Here is a 10,296-nt window from a genome sequence, read left to right as displayed (position 1 = left end):
TCCGAGGACCATACAAGACCTTGGTTCTGTCCAAAACTTGTAAGATCTCTTGTTTGTACTTGGTTTCCCCATAGGCTTGGGTCCGAGGACCATACAAGGCCTTGGTTCTGTCCAAAACTTGTAAGATCTCTTGTTTGTACTTGGTTTCCCCATAGGCTTGGGTCCGAGGACCATACAAGGCCTTGGTTCTGTCCAAAACTTGTAAGATCTCTTGTTTGTACTTGGTTTCCCCATAGGCTTGGGTCCGAGGACCATACAAGGCCTTGGTTCTGTCCAAAACTTGTAAGATCTCTTGTTAAGTAATAAATTTTTTTTTTTTTTAATCATTTATTTTTCGCAGGTTAACCCCTAAGCCAAGGGGGGGGGGAGAGTTGGCTTGAGGCCGGAAGTCCCTAGAGCTGCCCGCGCCGTTAGCAGTGCAAGGCGTAGCCCCTAGCAGAAGCTTATGGCGGAGCAACAACTGCACGTCGCTGGAGATGGGAAGAATTCGTGAATCTCTGCTTGCTAGAGAGCTGACCCATGCGTCACCCGTGCCAACGCGCAAGCCTTCCCACAGACGGCGCCAATTGTAGGGGCACGATCCTCAAATGGCCCAACGATGAAGTTGGGCTCGCGCGTGATGGATCCCACACAATAAAATTTGTAGAGAGTGGGCTTGAAAGGCCAGCGTTTGGTCACGGGGCGTTGATCCAGGCCGGACCTTAGATAAACCCAGATCAGAAAAGGCTTTAGTCCGGGTATCCAAGCCCAATAACTTTATAAATTGAGGGATTGGACTCCTCGGATCATGTCCGAGGAGCACTTTGTGTTTCTCTCCGGTTATCCGGCGATAGGTTTTTCATGGTGATGCACATATATTATCCGGGCATTCTCCTCCCTGGAGTTTTTTCCAGGAAGTGAGATGGGGGCCCCTTCGCTAATTAGTTCACCTTTCCTTTTATACTAGCCTACGTTTGTTGTCCCTCGTCCATGTGTAGGGTCAGTTTTTCCAGGACTGATATTTGTCCCGTCAATCCCATCCCAGCATTGTTGGGCATGGTTAATAAAGCCTAAGAATCAGGTTCTGTTAGGTGCAATGTCATATCAATGAGGGGTATTAAGGACAATTTCCCCAAGATATTTTCTGATCTTTTAAGTTTGCTTGTATTCCACTTTCATCTATGAGGCTTTGGGCCTGCCGAGGACTAAACTGTCTGCGGCTGTATCTTCGGGCCACTTTGGACTTATTATTATTGAGCTTGGGTCCTGGCCTCCTTCAGTTTGGGGTCTGTGGACTCCTCATAAGCGAGCGGGCCGAACCCACAAACTATTGGGCCCCACATGAATGTTCTAGAACCCAAATCTAGAAATCTTGTAAATATCTTGGAACGAAGAGGTTGCATTCTTTTGTCATGAAAAATAATTTTAAGGAAAAAGGGAAAAAGGAATTGATAGTGGATTTTTTGAATGGATCCAAGGTGACAAAGCTTATTGTGAGTAGTGTGTAATAAAAATTGTATTGGTAATAATTCCATGTAAAAATGATGCTAGTCCAATCACAAATTACTACCTAAACAAATTTATATTATCAAAAAACGTTAATAAGTTATATAAAACATTATGAAAATTTTTGTATCTCTTATATCATATTTTATTTTATTTTATTTTATCTAAAACCAAGTCCAATATGAAACTAAAATTGACTGTTTGGAAGGATTATGCATATGTCACTTGCAAATGTAGTTGGAAATGAACCTCCAAAAACGTCTTTTTCACTGTTATTTATCTTTCAAAATATCTTCTTGCCTCTAATTTCCAATGGAGTGGGGTTCGCTCGCAGATAGTCCTTATAAACTAATAAAAGAGGTCAGTCTCATACGAAAATATTTTTCTCTTCTAATCTTTAGCTACTATTCCATTCTTATCTGATAGATACAATAGAATTTTAAACTATGGCAATTGCTTTATAATGATTACTCTTTATTATTAGATCTAGACACTAATTAGTTTTTTTTGTAGAATAGGCTCGAACCCTAAATCTTTTATTTAAAGAAAAAGGCTTTTTTTTTTTCTTTTTTCTTTTTGGAGGTCAAGGCAACCTTAAGGTTTTTTTTTTTTTTTTTTTTTTTTTTTTTTTTTTTTTTTAATTTCAATTCTACTAATATAACATTGATGGCGAGGTTCGTTGATTTATCTAAAATGATTTTTTTTTTTTGGTAAACACATCTAAAAGGATTGTGACAATGCTAAAGTCCATAATTTATCTATACCATGAAATAATGGCAAGAAATAGAGAATTTACAATTTACAATTAGAAGGTTCAGTCACTTAGTTGTTGCGTGCACGTGACACCCTTGGATTCCATCACACATATTTGTCTAGGCTCATTGATGAGCTTGTTCCAAAAGTCTTCAAAGCTAGCTCTTTTTTTTTCTTTTTTTATTTATTTTAAAGATAGAATTCTACTCTAGCCTAATCTAAGTATATATGAGAAGTGATGCAAGGCGTGTGGGACACGCTAAAAAAAAAAAAACAAAACAAAAAAGGCCATTCGGCCTTGTGTGAAGCTAAAGAAAAACAGAGTTATTTTTGGCTATTGTGTGTGAGTTCCTGAGTAAGCAAGAAACACAGAAAAGAGAGAGCTTCAACTTGAGAGGTGTAGGTTGAAAAGATAGAGAGAAACACAGTGAGAGTGTGAGAGAGTAAAAAAGAAAAATGAGACATTTTTCTTTACTCCAGTTACACACAAAAAAGATAGATTGGTGGAGTTCTCATGGAATTTTTGAGTGCTACAACCATGGAAAGTTGGAGTATTCAAAGGAAAATTTTGCTACTGGCTTTGTGGTGAGATTGTATTTACTCGAGATTTATTTGTTGTATATCCAATTTATTGTGGACTCAAGTTTAGCATAAATTTGATAATTGTAATATCTATTTCATAGTGGATATTTTTTAGAGCTACCTAGTGGTTTTTCCCTCTATACCGGAGGGTTTTCCAATGTAAGAATTGGTGTTCTTGTGTGATTGAGTTTATGTGATGCTTGCTGAAATTTTTTTTGCTTCCATAATATTGCTATTGCTTGGTAGTTATATATATTCACACATAGACAAAGAGGGGATTATGATTTTTCCCCAACATTAGTAACAAATTTTTCCAATCTACTTATTGAATATTTTGTGTGATTGAAACAAGTAAATAAACAATAGGAAATTTCCATTAAAGCAAAAGACAATTTAACCAGAAAATTCTTGCCAATAACAAAAGAGAAACATGACTCACACTATATGGATTGAAACTTATCTATTGTATTCGTTATTCTTTATAAAGTGAATTACAGTTTTATACAGCAAAAGAAAAATGAATGAAAACAAGCTAGTAAATAAAAACTAAAGAAAAAAAATAATCAAGTTATACATAGGTGTCATGATCGAAGATAGAAATAAGGAAAGAAAGAAACAATAGCCGTCCTCACATTTTATATAAAGTAAATTTTATTTTTTTGTCATGTGACATACTCGCACATTGCTTCTAGCAAAAGTCCACGAAACTTCTCGCACGCCTTTCTTATTCCTTCGTTAAGATTGAAAGGATGAAAATATGTTAGCACCAAATCAGATTCTCATTTAAAGAACCATGCCTTACTTATCCATTCGTTAAGTGGTATTAATTATTAAAACCACTTGGAAAACGCTAATATTCGTATACACAAAACAACAAAATCCATGCCAAAAGATTGGTTCCAATGTCAAGAAAGAATATCTCCAACCACACATCCGACACTTTGGGATGTGTAGTCGACAAGCCTCCAAACAAGTCCATAAGGGAAATACAAGGTAAACATATGAACATTTGTCACCCTTGTATGTAAATGATAAGACTCAACCATTTTGCAATGAGACTTGACAGTAAGAAAGCTACAATTTAAATAGTAGAAACCAACAATATCCATCAATCATTAACATAATTATACACCACCTCCTCACTGATGTGTTATCCAAGAGGACAAATTTAAAACATAAGCATTATAAAAGGTCTTGCTATAAGTGGCAGTAGAATACAAACTAAGCAAAACACGCATCCAGTTAATCCATCAAACTTATATCAGTGTACACTTCGTAGGTATAAAATCACAAGCCAAGCATATATTTGTTGATATGGAGTTCGTAGGCAAAATCCCAAGCCAAGCTTATATTTGTCTTCAACTCTTGAGAGACTGAGCTTGAAGAAGACCCTCTCGGATCTGTGAAGCAACGTCTCTGACTGCTCCTGGCCCATGTGGGATGAACACAGATGAGGACTTTGAGGATGCCCCGATCTCCTTCATTGTGTCAAAGTACTGGGTAACCAGCACCATGTCCATGACATCCTTGGCAGTTGTTCCAGGCACATTCTCAGAGATGGCAAGTACACTGTCCCTCAGCCCATCAACAATGGCCTGGCGCTGGCGAGCTATACCAAGCCCTGACAAGTACTTTGATTCTGCTTCTCCCTCAGCTTTCTTGATCTGCAAGATTTTGTCTGCCTCTGCCTTGTCATTTGCTGCCACCCTCATTCTAGCAGCTGTTGTAACAATAGCAAAATGCATTGCACAAGGATTAAGCCACAACCATAACTAAACACGAGGATCTATAACCAAAAAAAAAAAAAAAAAAGAGAGAATTCCAAATTATTTGGAATCCAAGAGTATTTTATCATGGGTAACACTTAAGTATAATTCCTTGAGTATTGTACTTCAGGTTTTGCAATTTAACACTTTTCCTCGGAGAAAGAAGACAACTTTGTGCTGCATTAGGCAATACATTCACATGGTTGTATTTAATTGAGAAATTTAAGGTACAATACCTAAGGAACTCTATCTAAGTTTTCTCCTTTTATCATTAAAAAGCAACTTAACAATTTTCCAAAATACTATACATGATCAAATTATAAACCAAACTACCTTAAGTCAAGGGTGTTTTTAGTGATAAAAACAAGCTTCAAGGGTGATATAAAGTAATAATGGAAAAAAAAAAAAAAAAAAATGCAAGCAAACATGCCAGTGCGAAAATGCACCTGTCATACATATCCATGCTTGTATGACAGGAAAACAAAAAAAGTCCAAGAAAGGACATGTATAGAAATACAATAATATTTATCCTTTATCCTGGTGCAACTGATTGAAACATATGTTACCTGCATTTATCTCGTTCATTGCTCTTTTCACATGGGGATCAGGCTCAATATCCACAATTAGTGTTTGGACGATTTCATATCCATGACTCATGGGTGGACATGGCCTGTAAAGTATAAAAGAAAGCTGTTGTGAGTTCTGAAATCATCTTAGCCACAACAATCCAATCCCTCTTTTTTAAGAATAGAAGATTAACTTACCTTTTCCAGCTCGTCTTCCACAGATTTTGCTATGTCATTCTTCTGCTCAAAGACAGCATCCAAGTTCAATTTCGGCACGCTTGCCCTGATAACTGAAGAAATGAAACATATTAGTTGTGCAAGTGAAAATGAAAGTACTGAAGCACTAGAGAGAGTCTTACAGACCATCAAACACATAGGATTGGATCTGCTCCCTGGTATTGGTGAGCCTATAGAAAGCATCAGATGCTTTGTCAGCCACAGCACGATATTGAACAGATGCAACCACAGTGACAAAGACATTGTCCTGAAAAGTAAACATTATTGGCCAACTGATCACAATGAACTAGATTAAATTACTCAAAATTAAAATAATGTACATATTATATGTCCCCTTTTCTAGAAGTTACAAAATTTTATTGAAAATGAAGAAAAAGATGAGAGAGAGACATCAACTAAATTCAAATCTAAATTGTAGAGACAAAATAGTTCCGAATTTGGACAAAAACTATTACTTCCCATTTTGTATTTTTCAATTTCACAGTCCCGTATAGAAGATGAAACTTAGATTTGATCAAAGGCTATAAAGAATAAAATATACAACTGACAATAACATGTATGGGATTCAAATCAAATCATTTAGGAAATTGAAAGTAAAGAAGATGAACACCTTCGTTTTTGTTTCACATCGAACATCAAGTTGTTGCACAAGCAGTGAGAGTCCACCAGCCACCTGGTATCCAAGACACCAAGGCAGGCAGTGACACCCTGGCTCCAGCACATCATCGAACTTTCCAAAATGTTCCCTGATAATCACATTTGACTGGTCCACCTGAAGACAACCGAATGCTTGACCCATGCTTAAATTCTGCAAGTAAGATTAATGAAAAAAGTTAAAATTCATAAACCAAAAGAGCACTAATCCAATCTCACACTCTTCGTTTCTCAAAAAAAAAAAAAAAAATCTCACACTCTTCGACCATAAAATAAGTTGTGTACTAATATTTATTTTTTTAAAAAAAGTGTTATTCTCTAAAAGAGCACAAATGTAGAAATCTTGTAAATATTTGGAACAAAGAGGTTGCATTCTTTTGTCATGAAAAATAATTTTATGGAAAAAGGGAAAAAGAAATCGAAAGTAGATTCTGACACGGGAGTAAAGTGAAAGCTACAAACATGGTGGCATAAGGAGTATCTGAATAATCCTATAGCCCAATCCAATCAGTTTCTTAAGCTCAACCATGTTTATTTTCAAGCCCAGCAAATAAAGCCATTATTTGCCTAACAATTCAAAAGGTATTTGAAGTTTTTTTCTCCAAGAAGTCAAAGAGTGTTTAATGTTGGTTTCCTAGGTAACATTCATCCATTATGTTTTATTCCTCTTGACATCGGAGTGTCTCAAGTTCCAGTCAGAGTGTCCCAAGATCCAGCAAGCTCAATCTGATGTCAGTCTGGCCTAAAAAGCTTTCCTTGAAGATCAGAATAACTGCCCATTATTTTGAACTTTTTATTATTATTAATAAAGTCAAATAATCTTTATTTAGTGTCTCCTAGAATAAATCAGGCTTTATGCTTTATTTCTCCTAGGTAGACAAGTACTTTATTGTAATTCTAAGTTCCTAAGAGTTATATCTAACTTTGGTCAAGTTAAGTTAATATATTTATTGTTATTTTCATATTCCTTATGCTTGGGGGGCTATTCCAAGCTTTATTAAAGCCTTTGACTGAATCAAATAAAATTCAGAGTGTATTTTCAGAATTAAAAATCTTGTGTTTTTCAATAGATGGATTTCTTCTAAATTATCTCTTATCCCTTAGGTGGATTCCTTTGGGTGGCAAGTATTAGTTTCTGTATTTCTTGGATGATATTAATCTATATCTCATAAAGTGGTGACCCCAAAATAGTTTTCTATCCTTAACTAAATTCCTTTGGATGGTGTTATTTGTATCCCTTTGGGTTTACTTTGGTAGTGAGCTTATCTATCCTCTAAATTATTGAATATTTTCTTATCCCATAAAACCAGAAAATATAAAATATATTCATCAACCCTATTTCCATTTATCGTATCCGTTAAGTTGGGATTGCCCCTTACAAATTTGGTATCAGATTCTTTGGATGAATCCAAGGTGACAGAGGTTATTGTGAGCAGTGCATAATAAAAACTGTATTGGTAATAATTCCATGTAAAAATGATACTACTACAATCACAAATCACAAATGACTACCTAAACAAATTTATATTATCAAAAAACCTTAATAAGATACATAAAACATTATGAAAATTTTTTTATCTCTTATATCACTTTATTTTATTTTATTTATATATTTATATAAAACCGAAACTTTTGAAACTTCCACAATTTTCCACATCATCATTTTAATTTAAAAAAATTAATTTGTAAAACTAAATAGTGAGAGTCCTAACATGAGTCTCTTATATATATCTATATATATATATAAGACAAAATCTTTGAAAACCCTAAAACAATCTCCTCTGTCCGTCTCCACTAAGAGAGAAAATCCTAAGCTTCAATTTTTTTGGTACGCTTGCTATTACTTTTTCTCTTTTTTGTGAATAAGTTTTTTTTGCTTTTGTTTTGTGTCTGGTGGAGGTGATCTTGCAGTTGTCTGTTCTTCCAGGCCCCATGAGATTTTACATGACTTTCATTGACGATGGAGTAGTACTTTACAATATATAGTATAACTACAAGTATTGTAGTAAGTTTGCTAACTTTTTGTGTGGTTCAAAGATGCTATATTATATATTATTTTAGATTATGTAACCTTAAACTTTACCTTATGGAGACGTATGTTAGGTTATCTCACATCAGAAGTAGCTTATTGCATTTGTTGTACAAGTTTTCAATTCCTTTTGTGTGGATATTTTTTCACAGCTGTGGAGTATCTTATGTTTTCTCTTATGGTGTCATGCTTCTTTGTTTATTAATTAAAAATTATGTTGGAAGCCTATATTATTTGCACCTTCAAAGTGTTTGACAATGTTTGAACCAAATTTTTCATCAATTAGGAAGAATTGGATAAAAAAAACTTAGAAAAGCTTTCCATCCTTACTGAAATTTTCTCGCAATAATGACTTTTTTTTTTTATAATAATTTGTAGGTTTTGAATCTTTAGATTTTTAATTTTATTGTCTTTTGAAAGTTTGACCATCTAAATTTTTGGGTTCAATTTTTTGCAATATTTGAAACAGTTTAGCAAATTTCAACTGTTATAACTATGGATTATTCTCTTGAAGGTAACCTATCTTTCTCTTATATTTCTCTATTTGGTAGCCATATATTTTGTTTTGTTTCAATAATTTCTAGGCAATACCAGTAAATTTTCTGATTTTTTTTTTTTTCCTTTCAAACGTTTTAATAATAGAATTTTTTAGTTATTTATTTTCAATATCTAAATTTGTTAGCTAGATTTTTTTGCAACCCATTGCATGTTCAAGCAATGGCTTATTCATCAAATTGTAACTCAAAAAGATAGGAGCAATTCACACAATAGTATAGTTTCATAATCAATTTAAAATTTTATAAAATTATTTTAGTCTATCATAAATAGGTAAGTTCCCGTGCGTTGCACGGGTTTCCGACTAGTTTAATCTAAAGCCAAGTCCAATATGAAACTAAAATTGACTGTTTGGAGATGGATCGTGCATATGTCACTTGCAAAGGAAGTTAATTGGAAATGAACCTACAAAAACGTCTTTTTCACTGTTGTCTTTCAAAATATCTTCTTGCCTCTAATTTCCAGTGGCGTGGGATATTCACTCACAGATAGTCCTTTTAAACTAATAAAAGAGGTCAATCTCATAAGATAATATTTTTCTCTTCTGATCTTTATCTACTACACCGTTCTTATTGGATAAATTTAATAGAATTTCAACCTATGACAACTACTCATAATTATTCTTTATCACTAAATCAAAATACCAATTAATTTTTTTGTGTAGGTAAGGTTTACATTCCAAATTTCCTATTTGACAATAAAATGCCAATTTTTCTCTTTTGGAGGTCAAGGCAACTCTAAAGTTTTTTTTTTTTTTTTAGTATAACATTGATGGCGAGGTTCGTTGATTTATCTAAAAGGATTGTGACAATGCCAAACGCCATAATTTATCTATACCATGAAATAATGGCAAGAAATAGGGAATTTACAATTTACAATTAGAAGGTTACGTCACTTAGTAACAGATTTTTCCAATCTACTTAAAGAATATTTTATGTGATTGAAACAAGTAAATAAACAATAGGAATTTTCCATTAAAGCAAAAGACAATTTAACCAGAAAATTCTTGCCAATAACAAAAGAGAAAGATGACTCACACTATATGGATTGAAACTTATCTATTGTATTCGTTATTCTTTATAAAGAGAATTACATTTTTATATAGCAAAAGAAAAATGAACGAAAACAAGCTAGTAAATAAAAGATAAAGAAAAAAATAATCAAGTTATACATAGGTGTCATGATCGAAGATTGAAATAAGGGAAAAAAGAAACAATAGCCGTCCTCGCATTTTATATAAAGTAACTTTTATTTTTTGTCATGTGACATAAACCAGCACATTGCTTTTAGCAAAGGTCCACAAAACTTCTCGCATGTCTTTCTTATTCCTCATTAAGATTGTAAGGATGAAAATATGTTAGCTCCATATCAGATTCTCATTCAAAGAGCCGTGCCATATTCACCAGAATCTAAATACCACTTGGAGAACGATAATACACAAACACAACAAAACCCATGCCAAAAGAGTGGTTCCAATGTCAAGAAAGAATATCTCCTACCACACATCCACCATTCTGAGACGTGTAGTCTATATGCCTCCAAACAAGTCGATAAGGGAAACGTGCGGTAAACATATGGGGTAGTATGCCAACTGCAAATGGCACTTCACCTATGAGCATTTGTCACCCTTGTATGTAACTGATAAGACTAACCCATTTTGCAATGAGAC

General features: G+C 34.1%; 1 pseudogene; it reads right to left on the bottom strand.

Annotated features, from left to right (window-relative positions):
- Positions 1–3,886: 3,886 nt before the first annotated feature.
- Positions 3,887–6,203, bottom strand: LOC126715087 (hypersensitive-induced response protein 1-like; annotated as a pseudogene).
- Positions 6,204–10,296: the final 4,093 nt, after the last annotated feature.

This window comes from Quercus robur, chromosome 2, assembly GCF_932294415.1.
Source record: "Quercus robur chromosome 2, dhQueRobu3.1, whole genome shotgun sequence".
Lineage (NCBI taxonomy): Eukaryota > Viridiplantae > Streptophyta > Magnoliopsida > Fagales > Fagaceae > Quercus > Quercus robur.
The sequence above is the reverse complement of the archived record's forward strand: the minus strand, read 5'-3'. Positions and strand labels throughout refer to the sequence as shown.